Source organism: Octodon degus, unplaced genomic scaffold, assembly GCF_000260255.1.
Source record: "Octodon degus isolate 3935 unplaced genomic scaffold, OctDeg1.0 scaffold00335, whole genome shotgun sequence".
NCBI lineage: Eukaryota > Metazoa > Chordata > Mammalia > Rodentia > Octodontidae > Octodon > Octodon degus.
The window spans coordinates 1,136,053-1,150,894 of NW_004524911.1; the positions used below are offsets into that span (position 1 = coordinate 1,136,053).

General features: G+C 38.3%; 1 protein-coding gene across 11 annotated transcripts in view; it reads right to left on the bottom strand.

Annotated features, from left to right (window-relative positions):
* Huwe1 (HECT, UBA and WWE domain containing 1, E3 ubiquitin protein ligase) overlaps nucleotides 1-10,771 on the bottom strand; it is a 170,138-nt gene extending 159,367 nt beyond the window's left edge. For 4 of the 11 annotated variants that reach the window (XM_023708169.1, XM_023708171.1, XM_023708170.1 and 1 more), the window contains exons 1-2: nucleotides 8,060-8,264; nucleotides 4,757-4,897 (exon numbers count right to left, since the gene is read on the bottom strand). The gene's annotated coding sequence lies outside the window, so the exon portion shown is untranslated. The other 7 variants (XM_023708162.1, XM_023708167.1, XM_023708166.1 and 4 more) reach the window with 7 other exon arrangements.
* Nucleotides 10,772-14,842: the final 4,071 nt, after the last annotated feature.

Genomic DNA, 14,842 nt, shown 5'->3' on the forward strand with positions numbered 1-14,842 from the left:
AATTATACCTGAACCTCAGGGTTGAAGAATTTTTAACATTATCTAGTTCAATTAAGCAATTCAAACTGAATCAGATCTATAATATCAATCTACATTTAATGGTAAATTCATAAAAGCAGAAACAAATTCCAAGTCACATTCTATAATTTTTTGTCACCGTTATAATTTTAAAAGCTAAATGATTAAGAACTTTTTAAAGGCTCTTACAAGAACAATTCTCAAGATAACAGGTCAAACCAAACTTTTAATTTTTTACTCAGAGGGCCACTCCCGTCAATATATGAAAGCATTTATATAACCAGAGAACTAAGCCGGTCAACAAGTACATCAAGTTTTAGCAACTCAACTACTATGACACATCAAATGAAGAGCCTCCCAAAAATATTCAGCTGAATTATCCCTGACATTAATATACATAAACATCTGATAACCTGTCACTGAGGAAACACAGGAAAGCAATACAAGAAAACACCAAAAGCAGAAGACCCAATACTATTATGGACTACTGGACTATTTTGTAATATTTTGCTGAGTTCACACACCTACAATATTTAAATGATAGAACTAAACAAAAAAAGGGGATACAGATGAGTAACCATTTTGCATCTGTGTATTCCAAATGGTTAGGATAGATATATAGCTACATTCTCTTAATTCAATGAATAGAGGGATTTGTTCTAATAGTGTTTGTAAATAGGGTATCATGTCTGCATCTTGTACAACAAATAACCACTAGGAAGACAGTATGCAATGTGTTAATTATTGGAACTGTCCTACCAATTTGATTTGAAACTGTCTCACTGCTATTTCTCAATAAAATTATGGAAAAAAAAAAAGAAAAAGAAAACACCAAAAGCCCAAATGCTTGCAAATATCTTACAGATGAGATTACTGTACAGCAACCTAATATGGATACACCTACACAACAGATTTCAACAACTTAAGTCTTACTCCAGGAAGGGTACTGGTAACATGAAATGCGAATAGTTTCAAAGCAACCAAGTTTGACATTTTAATGATACTATGAATTTGTACCTGAAACACATAAAAGGAAAAAAAAAACTTTAAGTCTTTAACTTAAAAACTGTTAACTGTGGAAAGCTACAGTAATAACAACAGTGTGGCACTGGCACAAAAGCAGACTTTTTTGAGACAGGGTTTTGCTATGTAACCCAGGCTGGCCTTGAACCTGTGGCAATCCCCCGATCTCAGCCTCTCAAGTGCTGGGATTACAGGGATGTGCCTGGCTAAAAGTGGATATACTGCATAAATAGAAGATGCAGAAACAAACCCCCATCTCATTTTTCACATATTCCGGAGAAAAGATAGCCTCTTTAACAAACTGTGCTGAGGAAAGCAAGTTATTCATGTAAAGAATCTACATCCCTATCTCTCACAAATCAAAACTGATCTAAGACCTAAATAGAAAAAGATACCCCAAACTTTTGGAAGATAACTTTTTTTTAAGGTACTTTATTTATTTTTGCGGAACCGGGGATTGAACTAGGACCCTTGCGCTTGCCAGGAAAGCACTTATTCTACTGAGCCATCTCCCCGGCCCCTGGAAGATAACTCTTGAAGACATATGTATATGCAAATACTTCCTAAACAGAATTCCAATTATACTAAATAAGATACCAAGAGTCAATAAATGGGACTGTATCAATTTTAAAATTTCTGCTAAGCCAAACAACCAACAGAATACAAAGACAAACCATGGAATAAGAAAAAAATTGCCAACTACCCCTTGAATAGGGGATTAATATCTAGACTATATAAAGAATTAAAGAAAAACATTAGATCCCTCCAAAATATAAGACCCAATCAAAAATTTGGCAACTGAAATGAACAGACACTCCTCAGAAGTAATACAAAAACCAATAAGCACATCATAAGTGTTCCACATCTTTGGCCACTAGCAAGATGCAAATCAAAACACTGAGATTTCATTTTGTCCCACTAAGAATGTCTATCATCAAGGACTCAAAAAAAAAACCAAGAAATGTTGGCAAGATTGTTGGGGAAAAGGAACTCTTCCACATTGCTGGTGAGAATGTAAGCTAGTGCAAACACTATGGAAATCAGTGTGTAGATTCCCCTAAAATTTAAAAATAACAATTCCTTTTGACCCAGTTATACCTCTTCTGAGTAGCTTCCTGAAAGTTAAAGATATCATATTACATATGTATGATACATGTATAACCCTATTTATAGCAGCATAAAACACAATAGCTGAATTATGGAACCATATTATATGCCCATCAACAAAAAATAAGGAAAAAATTTTGGTACATGTATATAATGGAGTATTACTCAGCTATAAATAAATCTGAAGCAGTCATGGGAAAATGAATGGTTCTTGATACCATAATACTAGGTGAAACAAGTCAGACACAGTTAATACTGCATGACTTCTATATAATTAATTTAGAAGACAAAATAAATGATCCTAAGAAACATTTAGGTAGATTCTATGGAGGTAGAATGGGTATCTAGGGAAGAGGGAGGTGGTGGTACAGGTGGAGGGAAAGGAAAATAAAAATGATCAAAATGCAAGTTATGTACCAATCCCCCAAGACAAATGTAAATAGGCATGGCAAACATACCAATAAATACTTTTTTGAGCTGTGGAAACATTCAAATATTGTAAAGTCTATTGTGCACAAAGTTTAATACCTGTACTATACAGTTATCCTAATTTCAAAAACTCAAGTTTAGGTTTTAAGTGGCCACGTTTAAACTTTCTAGCTGCAAAAAATTTAGCAAATATCTATTCATTATATACAATGTGCTCAAAACTGCTTTTATTGACAAGTATGGGCTAGCTATAATTCCCAAGAAAAAACATCTTTAATTTTTTGTTGTTTTTTTGAATGGCACTTGTGTAGTCCAGGGTAGCTATGTAAACCATGCTGGCCTCAAACTCTTGGTAATCCTCCTGCCTGTTTCCCAAGTGCTGGCATTAAAGGTGTGTACACCCCCATGCCCAACCATCTCACTAAAGTTTAGTCAGTTCTCAAGTTCAGACTGATTTCATCATGAATGAACATCTAATTGAAAAGCCTGAACTCATGATCAACAGCACTGGTAATTAACAATAGTATTTCATCTAAAAACCTAAAACTTTTAATTCATGATGACTTCTCCTATTACTGTTCCTTTTAACTTTAAATTACTTTTAAAGATAAGAACAAGTAGGGCCAGCCAGACAACTCAGCAGATTAAAGTGCCTGCTTAGGCAAACCCAGGGACTGGGGTTTGATCCCTAGCATGTGTAGCAGCCCTGCCCCCAGAGCACACTGAGACTGGGCAAGGTGGCACACACCTGTAATCCCAGCGCTTAGAAGGCTGAAAACTAGGATCACTATGAGTCTGATCTGTGTAGTGAGACCCTATAGACCCTGTACTAAATACATAAAAAGGTGTCCTGCTCTGCTCCCATTTGTGCCTAAATCAAAGGCTAGCTGGAGCCTGTAAGTTCTATTTCTATTATCTGGTTTTGATCATGGAAGAACACAAGGGTAGGGTCCCAGAGGGCTAATACTGCACAAGGAAACAGTTTAAAAAATATCATTCAACAGGAAAAGTATAGTTCTCTATTAACACCTGAAAATCAGATCTAAACGGAAGCTTCCAAAAATTGTTTTAGCATTGTCATTTCAAGAATTATGACAGAAATCACTAGTTGAGAAGTAACAGGTCAAAGTGCTTGAGATGTCAAAGTAATTAGTATTAAAAAAATAACAAAATCAGCTAAAGCTACTGAAATGATGCACACACAAAAAAACCCAAAGGTACAATCAAGACATTATCTAGGAAACATTAGCCTCTTCTACTAGGAGGCCTACTTTTCATGTAGAACAGGAAGCGGGGCCAAGACATGGAAATAAAGTCAAGTATCAAATCAGACTTTGCCAGACAAAAAGGAATCCATGACTAGTTACTTTAGGATAGTGATTAGGCTAGCAGTATCAATTCCAACTAGGATACAGGAGATTACCATTTGTTCCATTATAATGGGTGCTAAAGGTCTTTAACAAAAACAGGTTAGACTCTATCAATAGATAATAATCCCCAAATGTGGGGGAAATGCTACTGACCAACTTCTTCAACAAATAAAGTGGATGAACAAACAATAAAAGTGAACCTACAGATTAAAACAGATTGAAGAGTTACATCAACCCTTTTTGACAAAAGTATTCTCTCTGAATCCTTAGACTGTAAAGAAAACAAAGTTGAGAACACAAGAAATTTGAATACTTGCTTCATATTTTCGGTGAATATTACAGTTGTACAATGATTTTGAGACTATATTTAAAGAGCCCTTGTTATTCAGCAATTCTACATATAAAAATAACCAGGAAGATTGAGCTCAAGGTTATCAAGTGGGGAAGTGACTGAAAAAACATCAAACAGAATGGCTGCATTCTGATAAATGTTAAAGCTGGTAATGGTTATGTGAAGTGATCACTACGTAATTCAGTTTTGTTTCAAGTTTTTTATAACCTTTAAAAACAATTAGAGATAATAGTTATTTTTTGAATTATGCTTAATTAAAAGGCACATACAAATAGAATGTATTTAAACAGTTCCCTTTAATTCAGTGATTAGTGCCACTTAAATGCAAGAAGCAACTAGTCTCACATCAAATCCAGGCAACGGAAAAAACCAAAGTAGCTCAATATGATAAATTCCTCCACCATCTCCATTTCAGGAAGAAAGATACAAATACTAACAAAAATGTACAAAAACTAACCTAAAATCACAGCCAATCATACTCATCCTGATGGGAAATCCCAACACTGCTCCAATAGGTTTCTGTACCTTCCCAACCAACTTGGTCTGTTTGCTGGTTTCTCTGGAGCACTAACCCACTCAGGTCAGGCTAGTGGAGGACCTACAAAAAAAGGTGTGTGGGGAGACAAAGATACACGTTTATTAAGGGTGTAGGAGCGTTAACCATTATATCAATGTTTTCACATAATCAGTTATTATTTCTGAAGCAACAGCATTCACATTAATTTGTATTTTTAAGGATCTGTTTTGAGCAGTAACTTCAGAGTCAGAAACCAACAGCTACAATGAAATTTAGGACACCGTGTTCACATGTTTTTTGGCCACATGGGGAGACAAATGGTAAACAACCTTGGAAACTCAGGTTGAACTTTACCATTGAACTTTATACGAAGTTTGTATTTGATATGTCCATTCTTTACTGTCTTCTCAGAAATCTACCTAGAATAAATTAAACCTTTTAGGCCACACCTAAATTATCATTCTCAGATTTATTCTAATGCTGAATGAATGACAAGTCAAAATAAGGGTTAGGGGCTGGGGAGATGGCTCAGTGGAATAAATGCTTCCCTGGCAAGCGCAAGGGCCTGAGTTCAAACCCCGGTTCCAAAAAAAAAAAAAAAAAATAAGGGTTAATTTGTGATCACTTTTTTACCCACGTAAAAGGCACAAAAGCATAATCTCAAAGTAATCTCTTTTCAAAAAGAAAAATGGGGACCAAGGATATCCCTCAGTGGCATAGTGCCTGCCTGAAAAGCACAAGGTCCTGAGTTCAAGTACCAGTACCAAAAAGGGGGGGAGGGGTAAATTTACTTCCAAAACAGTTCAAACTAAAGCAAATTCTGAAACTCAATACTAAAGTCCACACACAATTATTGGATAGTTACTCACTGTAAATTTTCAATGACAGTATGCTTTTCACTAGTAAAGTTCTATTTCAACACCCACGTCTACTAACCAGAGTAATACTGGTCTAATGAAAACACTAACAGTAAGAAAAATTATCTCCAATTCAAATATTCTTCCAGTTAATAAGTACACTGGAAAATATAAAATGACAAAACACAACAGGAGGTAGTGTACTACAAAAAAAAAAAAAAAGGCAGCTTGGCACCCAAAGCAATCTCATGTTCCAGGAATCATCCTGCTCAGGTAAAAATTCCAAATAGCAGATCCCCACACTAAGGAGCCAAATAAACGCAGGGGGAAAACAGCACAAACACTTGTAAACCAGGTAGCAGAAAGTTCTCTTTAACTCTGTAAAATGTATGACAACCAATTTCAACTCTTTCGTAGGGTGAATGACAGGACAGACTGCTTTTGAAGGAATGAACAGGTAAGGGGTGAGACATCCCTTCCAAAAGATAAAACAAAAACACCTGGGTGTGGTGCTTGACAGGAACATCATTATGGCTAGTAGTTATTCCAGGTGAGGCACTGTACTGAAATTCTTAGGATAGAAAGAAACAGAATGGGAATTATCATGAACCACACTACAGCTAAAGGTGAGAGGGAAAGGTGAGAGGGAAAATATAGAAATGATATATCTGGCCTAGAAATATTTCAAAAACTTAAGTCTTACACCAAAAAAAAAAAAGCCATGGCAATTTATGCCTACCATGAGCCAGGCATTTTATAAATTTTCCAACTCCAGTAAAATCCTTTTAAATTCTATCATTACTCTCCCACTACATAATTAAACAAATTGAGAATGTGAAACAATCTGTCCAAGGTCACCAAGTTTAACGTGAAGCCAAAGCACATACTGTACAATATATCCACCATACCCGACTGCCTCATATGAAAGAGAAACATAGTATTGGTGTCTCTTCAATGAATATCAGAGCCCAAACAAAGCAAAGCTCAACCTGTAATTTACAAAGGAAGCAAATGGTAATTGTTTATAGTAATGACGGTAAGTAGAAGAGGAAATAAAGTAGGACAAGGAAGGATACAATCTATCAATGATGTTTTAACACATGGTGGGTTGGAAAACACAGGTAGCCCAGCAGCACTTCAAGAGATTCAGCTCCTAGAAAAGAGTTTTTGGAGTGTGTGTGTGGCGGGGGTAAGGAAATCCAAGAATTAAAGAAATAGCAGCAAAAATAGATGTCCATGGATCTAGAGGCTACTACAGAAAATGAGCAAGGCAGAGAAAAGGGGCGGGTCCCAGTCTTGCAAAGGAAATGGGGGCGGGGCCAAAGACAAAAAGTTGGTTGGGAGGTAATGGTGTGAGGAAGCCACAAGGACTCCAATATCCAACTACAGACCCCACTACTTCATTCGTTACACTTAAGAGTGGTCTAGCTGCACGCAGAAATGAATTCTGTACCTTGTGCCCAAATCAGGGTCATGCAAACATGAGGACCTCAGGAAATGGAAGGCTGCTTTGACTCCATCCACAAAAACATGGAGTAAATTCAAGGAACGTGATGGACTCTATTAAACGCCTGCGGCGAAGAGACCCAGGGAAGAGGAAGATGGGTCAAGCTAGAGGACTCGGGCTAAGCGCTAAACTAAAACAGGGAGGAGGGAACAGGGAAAAGCTACAAATTCACCCCTTAAATAAGTCTCCACTATCCGCGTAGAATGAGGGACAATGTCAGGGAGACAGAATTTTGCAAAAGGAAAAGGAGTACGTTAGACTTTATACCTTGACCCCAAACCTTAGTTCAAAGACCATGAGAGTCGAGCTAAGCCCACCTAAACTCATTAAAAACTAAGGTCATCGCAAGGCTAAAAGTACGGAGGCGGACCGTAAAAATGGTAGGGGGAGGTAACTACTCGTCGTTTGTTGAGCCTCTTTCTCCTACTACCCAATCTAACGATCAACCTCAGTATCCAACGAACTCGGAACTCGCCTTGCATACTTCCCAACTCCCCACTGCGGCAGCGATGACAACGAAGACGATGACCAATTGGTGGGGCGAAGGCAGGCCCCACACGCGGCCGAGGCCCGGGAAATGGTGTCGCCTGAACCACCTAGAAACGGGATGGTCTTGGTTTCAGGCGGTTTACCGGGGCCTCGCCACTTCACCATCCGTCACTCCCTTAATGCCGTGTACCTGGGGCGTCACAAACGGGGATAGCCAACACCTCGGTCTCGGGTGCTAGCTGGACAGACATCAGCCTCCGCCGCCATCTTAACAGCAGGCGGACCGACCCTAGTCACTGCCCCCCCTCCCCCCCACCCCCCACCCCCGGCTATCAGAACCACAGCCAAAGGATCCCACGAGGACTTATGCTAGCTCCCGCGATAACTCACCAAAAACCACGCGAGCCAAAAACTGCTACCACCGCCTTCGCGGCTGCTGCAGTCAATAGCCGAACCGCTGCCGCCTTCACAAAATCCCGCGAGAACCTTTACCGGACGGAGAAAGCCTGAGCCCAGCCCTTCCCAGAGCCCTCCTTCCACCACATTCGAAATCGCTTCAGCTCGGCTTGCACCCTACGCGAAGCAAAAAGCAAATGACGCACAACCTCACAAACCACTAAGGGGCGGAGTTAATCTTCAGCATGCGTTGTGAGAACATCGCGATACTACTTTTCGCTACGGCGAGACCTTCGAAATCCACCGCAAGATGCAGCCCGCGCCTCGCCTTTAGGAAACAAGAGATCTCGCGAGACCTGGTGCACGCTCCTAAATAGGAGAGAGGTGGGGCCTCAAGAAAATGACTGGGAGTTTTTCGCGGAAAGGGAGGAAGCTTTGGTCCTGCAGGCATCTCGCCTACCACGAGGTTTCCGACCCACTGCGGAGCTGGCTGCCAAACCTCGCGATGACACAGCTCAGCGCCAAATCTCGGCCATGTCCTGAAAACTGCCTCCGCCCCCGATCTAGGTGTCTACAGCTTGCCAAGTGCTTGAGAAAAATTTAAAAGTCAACCTGTTTATTCTCACGCTTCCGGGCAGGGCAGAACCAATTAGTCAAACTCCATTCTGGAAGGGGAGCAAAGGGTTCCCCATTGTTACCTACCTCCAGGAAAAACATATCATCCTGGACTAACACAGAAAAGATGTTCAATCTCACAATAAGGATGCAAATGCAAATGAAAACAATGACATAACATTTTTTGCACATTAGATCAGAAAAAAATTCAAAAGACCTATAATATCCAGGCTCCTTCCCTCGCCGCACTGCAGGCTAGCCTGAATCCATCTTAGTCTAACTAAAGGCTCGAATCATTACTTATCGCTCCAAAGCCACCAATTTTTTAACTACTGAAGCTTTACTTGGACATAACCAAAAAGACTCAATAAAGTGGTTTTCTCCAAACAAAGGAGACTGCCCTCAAAAGCAAATTCAAGCTGGGGGAGGGGATGATGAGTGCTTAAAGCTTTTAATATGGCAGTTTTTCCACGTCTAGCCAACAATGTTTCTCCAAACCTTAAGATCCAATCTGGCTCGATCTGTGGGCTTTTCCAATCTAAGGCTTTGCTCTGTCCATTCTAACGCAAATTTAATAGTGAGTAGTACATTTTAATAGCGAAAAATACAAATACCCCATCTTATATTTTAAAATATTTTCGGTTATTCTTAGCCATTGCCCTGCAGATGAACTTTAGAATCAATATTAAGTTCCAAAAACTTGCTATATTTATTGAAATTGCATAAATCAATATAGGAAAAAATGAACATCACTACAAAATTGAGCCTTCTTATCCAGAGGTAAGGTACCTTGTCTCCATTTATACAAACGCTTTTATTATATTCCTCAATAAAGTTCTATAGTTTACTTTCAGGTATTTGTATGCGTTTTTCTTGCTATCCCAAGTGGGGGGGTTTTGTCATTAAATTTACAAAACCCTACTTGCTTGTAGGTAGGAAGACTTACCTATACTCAATTTTGTAGTCAAATAAAAATGTTCAGTGTACTTGGAATTAATCACGCAAATCAAAACAATGACATTCGAGTTTTTCCTTTAAATTTGCTAAAATTATAGACTGATAATAATTCATGTTGATACAACTATGGAAAAGCAGGCACTTTGCACAACATCGAAGAGTGTAAATTAGTATATCCTTATGGGAAAGCAATTTGAAAAAAACCATCAAAATTCAAAATGCATACACTTTGATCCAACACTCTTCTAATAATTTCCTAGAGAAATACTCATACACGTTCATAAAACATATACAAGCCCATTCATCACAGCATTGCTTGCAATAACCCCCTCCCACCAAAAGAGAAGCAAGCAATCAGGAAATGGTTAAACTGTAGTACAATAATACAATGCAGCTGTTTAAAAACTGGGATAAATTTGGATTCCCTAACATAGGACGATCTACAAAATATGGTTAAAATTTTACAAAACAATTAGCTGAAATGAATGTGTATAGCACCATTTAAACAGTAAAACATATAGATACACTATATAGATACACTGTATATGTGATATGTATCTATATCACATATATCTGTATAGTCTAGTAGTTACCCGCGAAGCCTGCTCGCCCCCTCCTCACCTTCCCTCTCCTCTGAGGCCACCTTCCTCGAACCCAGAGAGAAATATCGAAGGCCTGGCCTCTAGTCTGTCTCTATGGCTACTTGGTTATGGCTAATGTCGATACCTCGCATCTCCACAGTCGTCGGTCTCTCGATGCGTTGCGGGCCGCTGTGCCACTGTCCCGGAAGATGCAGCTAGCTCTCCGGTGGCGCGGGCTGAGGCCTTGGGGGAGGGGAGAGGAGGCGGGGTTCAAGAGGGCGGGGGCGGGCCGCCTAGTCCCTCCAGCAGCCTTTCCCTTAGGCTTCTTAAGGCCGCCACCTCCGAGCCTCAGCGCAGGGTCCCGTGGGAACCGTCCCCTCCCCACCCCTCAACACACCGAGAGCTGAAGACGGCCCTTTGAATTGAACCCGCCCCCTATCCTGGGCTTTGAACGCTCACCTTGGCCGCAGAGGTTCCGTGGAGCCGGCAAAAGCTTGCGGGGGTCTGTGGCCCTGTTTCAGCTCCGCACCCCTTGCTCACTCTCAGTAGAAAGCCTCCCCCCGTAACTCGGCTCACACTTGATCTGAGGCTCCACCCACCGCACCGAAAGCCCCGCCTCTGACCCTTGAGAGGGCGCTCAGTCTGTAGTGAAGCAGGTCCTCTGCGAGGGGCCGCGCCAGAAACGATAGTGGGGTCACGAAGGAATTGGTATTTGATTTGAGTCACAGTGGAACCTGCTGAAGGGGACATAATTTAATTAAAAACTAAAAACCTCTCCAGCTGCCTTGAAAAATGTGGGGACCAGAGCAATAGGGCAAGTCAAGACACTGAAGGGCTGAACACTGATAGTAGTTGCAAGCCCTTTAAAACGCTTCAAGTACATAGTAAACTGTCGGACATTCTTTTTCTCCTTAGCATTATTTGGTGTGGCTGTGCGATTTGCAAGGAATCTGTATTTGTAAACGCATAGGAATAAAAAGGATGTGGTAAGAGTTACCATTGACCATGCTTTATCTGGAGGTTCAGAATGAGATTGGAGTGTGAAACGACTGGACAGTTTTGATTTCAACTTTGATAAGATTTAGATTTTCAACAAAAAATACGTGTTAATTTAATTTTTAAAGTGTAACAAACAACTCGAGACGTAGAGGAAATAAAGCTGTAATTATATTCTTGGGTTTTAATTGCAAACTTACAGAATAGTGTTCCTGTCTTGAATTCAGAATCTGCTGAATGGATCCATCTCCCCCATATATACTTAGAGATTAAGTTTTGTACAATATCTCAGGGGATATACAAGAGGACCCTTTGACATAGAGTGTCTTGTTGACCAGTCTTACGATGTTATTTTTAATGAGTGAATGTTATTTTCATCGAAAGGCAAATTACTTATTAGATCCTTTTTATTAACAGAAATACAGACATGGCTTCTGCCACAGCAGCCATGGAAGAGCAGTACACGTGCTCACAGCTGTCCGGAATGTAATCAAGACTAAGCACCCCAAAGTGTATGTAGTACAGTACATGAACCCAGAGGTGTGTCCCCTTGTGCTTTAGGAGCACAGGCAATGGATCTGCTCAAAAGCTGCAAGTGCAAATGGGCCGCAGATTTTTCAAGAAAGAGTGGACACACAGGAAACAGGAGATGCCTAGCAAAGTCCTGTACGACTTGAGCAGAGCAGCTGCTGGGAAGGATTGAGCTCCTACTCCCCTCTGTGCATAATTCATTCTTTACAGGGAAGAAAAAAATAATAGAGACATGATTTTTATAATAAATAAATGTTTGAATATTTCTAAGTTTTTCACAAGGAAAAATTTGTAGAAATTCAGTAGCTACAATCAAAATGGCAATCCTCCCCAAAACACAGAACAAATTCTCTAGAAGAGTTGTAATAATGCACAATCTCACCAAAAATTATATGAAAATTTCAGTTTATTCCACTATTTCCTTAACCTTATCCATATTACTATCATATTTTTCAAAAGTTTTTTCAGTTTAATAAACCATTTGATTCTAATTCTATATTCTCACAGCATCTGGCTTAATTCTAATAAACATTACTCTCCTAGTTCTAATCCCTACCTTTCTGCTTTTAATTCATAGTCTACTTAAAATCTAGTCTCTACATTTAATTCTCAAAGCCCACATAATCCACAGCACTAGTTTACATTTCAATCTGCAGCAATCCCCAGATCTCTTGCTAACTTCATTCCTCCAGTACTATAGTCCTAACCAATGCTACCACCGTACACACATGCATTTTAATTCTTATTATTGCAGAATACTAAGAAAATACATATGAAAGAATAAAGAAAATATCAAAAGAAAAAATTTATAACCCCACTGCCCAGATGGGACAATTAAAGTTCTGGTTTTATGGCCTCTGATCCTTTTTTATATATTATATGTACATTTTAAAATATTATCATAGCATTTTACTGTTTTTATAACCCAGTGAATATTTTTCATGTCATTGCATATTTGTCTATAGCATTTTTTTTCAAAGTTTTATTGATAAACAGATAGCAATGAGACAGTTTCAAATCCAATCGGAAGTACAGTTTCAACAAATAATACACTGCATATATTCTTCTTAATGGTTAATTGCTGTACAAGAAGTGGACTTGTGATCCTATTTACAAACACCATTTTGTATTTGTGTATTCCAAGTGGTTAGGATAGATATATAGTTGCATTCTCTTAATGAATAGAATGATTTGTTCTAATGGTGTTTGTCTATAGCATTTTAATGGCAACGTGGTATATTCCTTTCTTTAGCATGCAGTTAACTTTCTTATGTTAAAACTATTTTCCTAATTACACATGAATGTATTATTATAAAACACTCAACACAGATAAATTAAAACTTCTCCTAACTTTACACAAATAGGGATACAAAGTTTTACTCACGTTGTTCATTTTAAAAATATAAGTTGGGAGCCAAGGAGATAGCTCAGTAGCATAAGTGCTTACCTGCCAAGGGCAAGATCCTGAGTTCAATGCCCATATCATTACGAGTCTAAACCACATAACGAGAACTTGTATCAATATCTATACCTGTATCAATATCAATATAGATATATGTCCTATTTATATAATGTTCTGTTAATTGCTTCATTCACTTAATATACTTGAAATTCTCTCCATTTCAGGATATATACTTCTATTATTTTATCTACTGCATAGAATTCTATTAAATGACTGTAATACTAAATTAACTGTTCACTTGTCAATAAACAATGTCTTAAGTCTTTCGTAGTACTTCTTTATTATTAATAGTGCTACAGTGAATATCCTTGTACATGTTTTTATGTGACCACATTTAAATATTTTTGTAAGATAAATATAGAGAAATGAAATATCCAAACCAAAGATCAGATTTTGAAATTTTAATACATACTAGCAAATTGTACAATAGAAAACCTGTTCCAATTACATCTCCTTTACATTCTTTTTTTTTGGGGGGGTGTGAGTTGAGACAGGGTCTCATTATTTAGCCCAGACTGGCCTGGAACTCAGCAATTCTCCTGCCTCTGTTTCCTGAGTACTGGTATTATAGACATGTGCATCACACCTGGCTACGTCTGTACATTCTTAATCACATTGTATACTGAACAATTATTTTAATATTTTGCCACTGTGATGGGTGAAAAAACGTTTTATTTTCATTTTCCTGATCTGTGAGGTTAAGAAGCGTTTTATGATTTTGGCCACTCATTTGTCTGATGTTGTGATTTCCATTTGTATATCTTTTATCTATTTTCCAATTAGATTGTTTTACTGAATTATATAATCTGCATGCAAATCTTTGTAAAATATGTGTAAAATTTTTTGCAGACTTTCCCCTATTTTTAAAATTTTATGGGATCTTTGGAGTGTAAATGTTTAAAATATGTGTTGGTACATAGCCATTTATCAATAGCTTTTTTTTTCTTGTTTTCTAATCTTTTTTTTTCCAGAGATACTAAGAATTGAGCCCAGGTACTGCAAACTGAGTTACACCCCCATTTCTTTTTAAGTTTTATTTTGAGGCAGGATCTTATTAAATTGTAATGCATCAATCACTACTAATCAGCTATTTTTGTTTTGAAAATCTGTAACGTATGTATTGTTACATGTTACCCTGTTTCTGTCTTTGCTTTTCTTTTTCTCATTCTTGTTTTTACTCTTCAAAATAAAAGAAAAGTATAATTAGAAAGAATAAATAAATTGCTAAATTGCCCAGACGGGGCTTGGACTTGCTATCCTCTATGTCAGCCTCCTAGAAAGCTGAGATTAGGAGCATGTGCCAATAGTTTCTTTCACTGCTTTTGTTTTTATAAATCTTGGAAACATTGTTATGATGTACCAAATTTGACCGCATAATAGGACACAAAGTCAACACTCAAAAAGTTCACAAATAACAAAGTCAATGAGAGACAAATTCGGGAAACAACAACTTGCATAAAAGCATAGAGAAAAGGGCAATACTTAGAAATCAATCTAACAAAAGAAGTAAAAGATCTTTACATTAAGAACTTCACATTAAAGTGGATGCCACTTAAACATATACTCATAAGTGAAATAAAGCAGACACATGTGTAAATATCGTATAGTTTCCCTAGTATAAGAACTCAAAAGAAG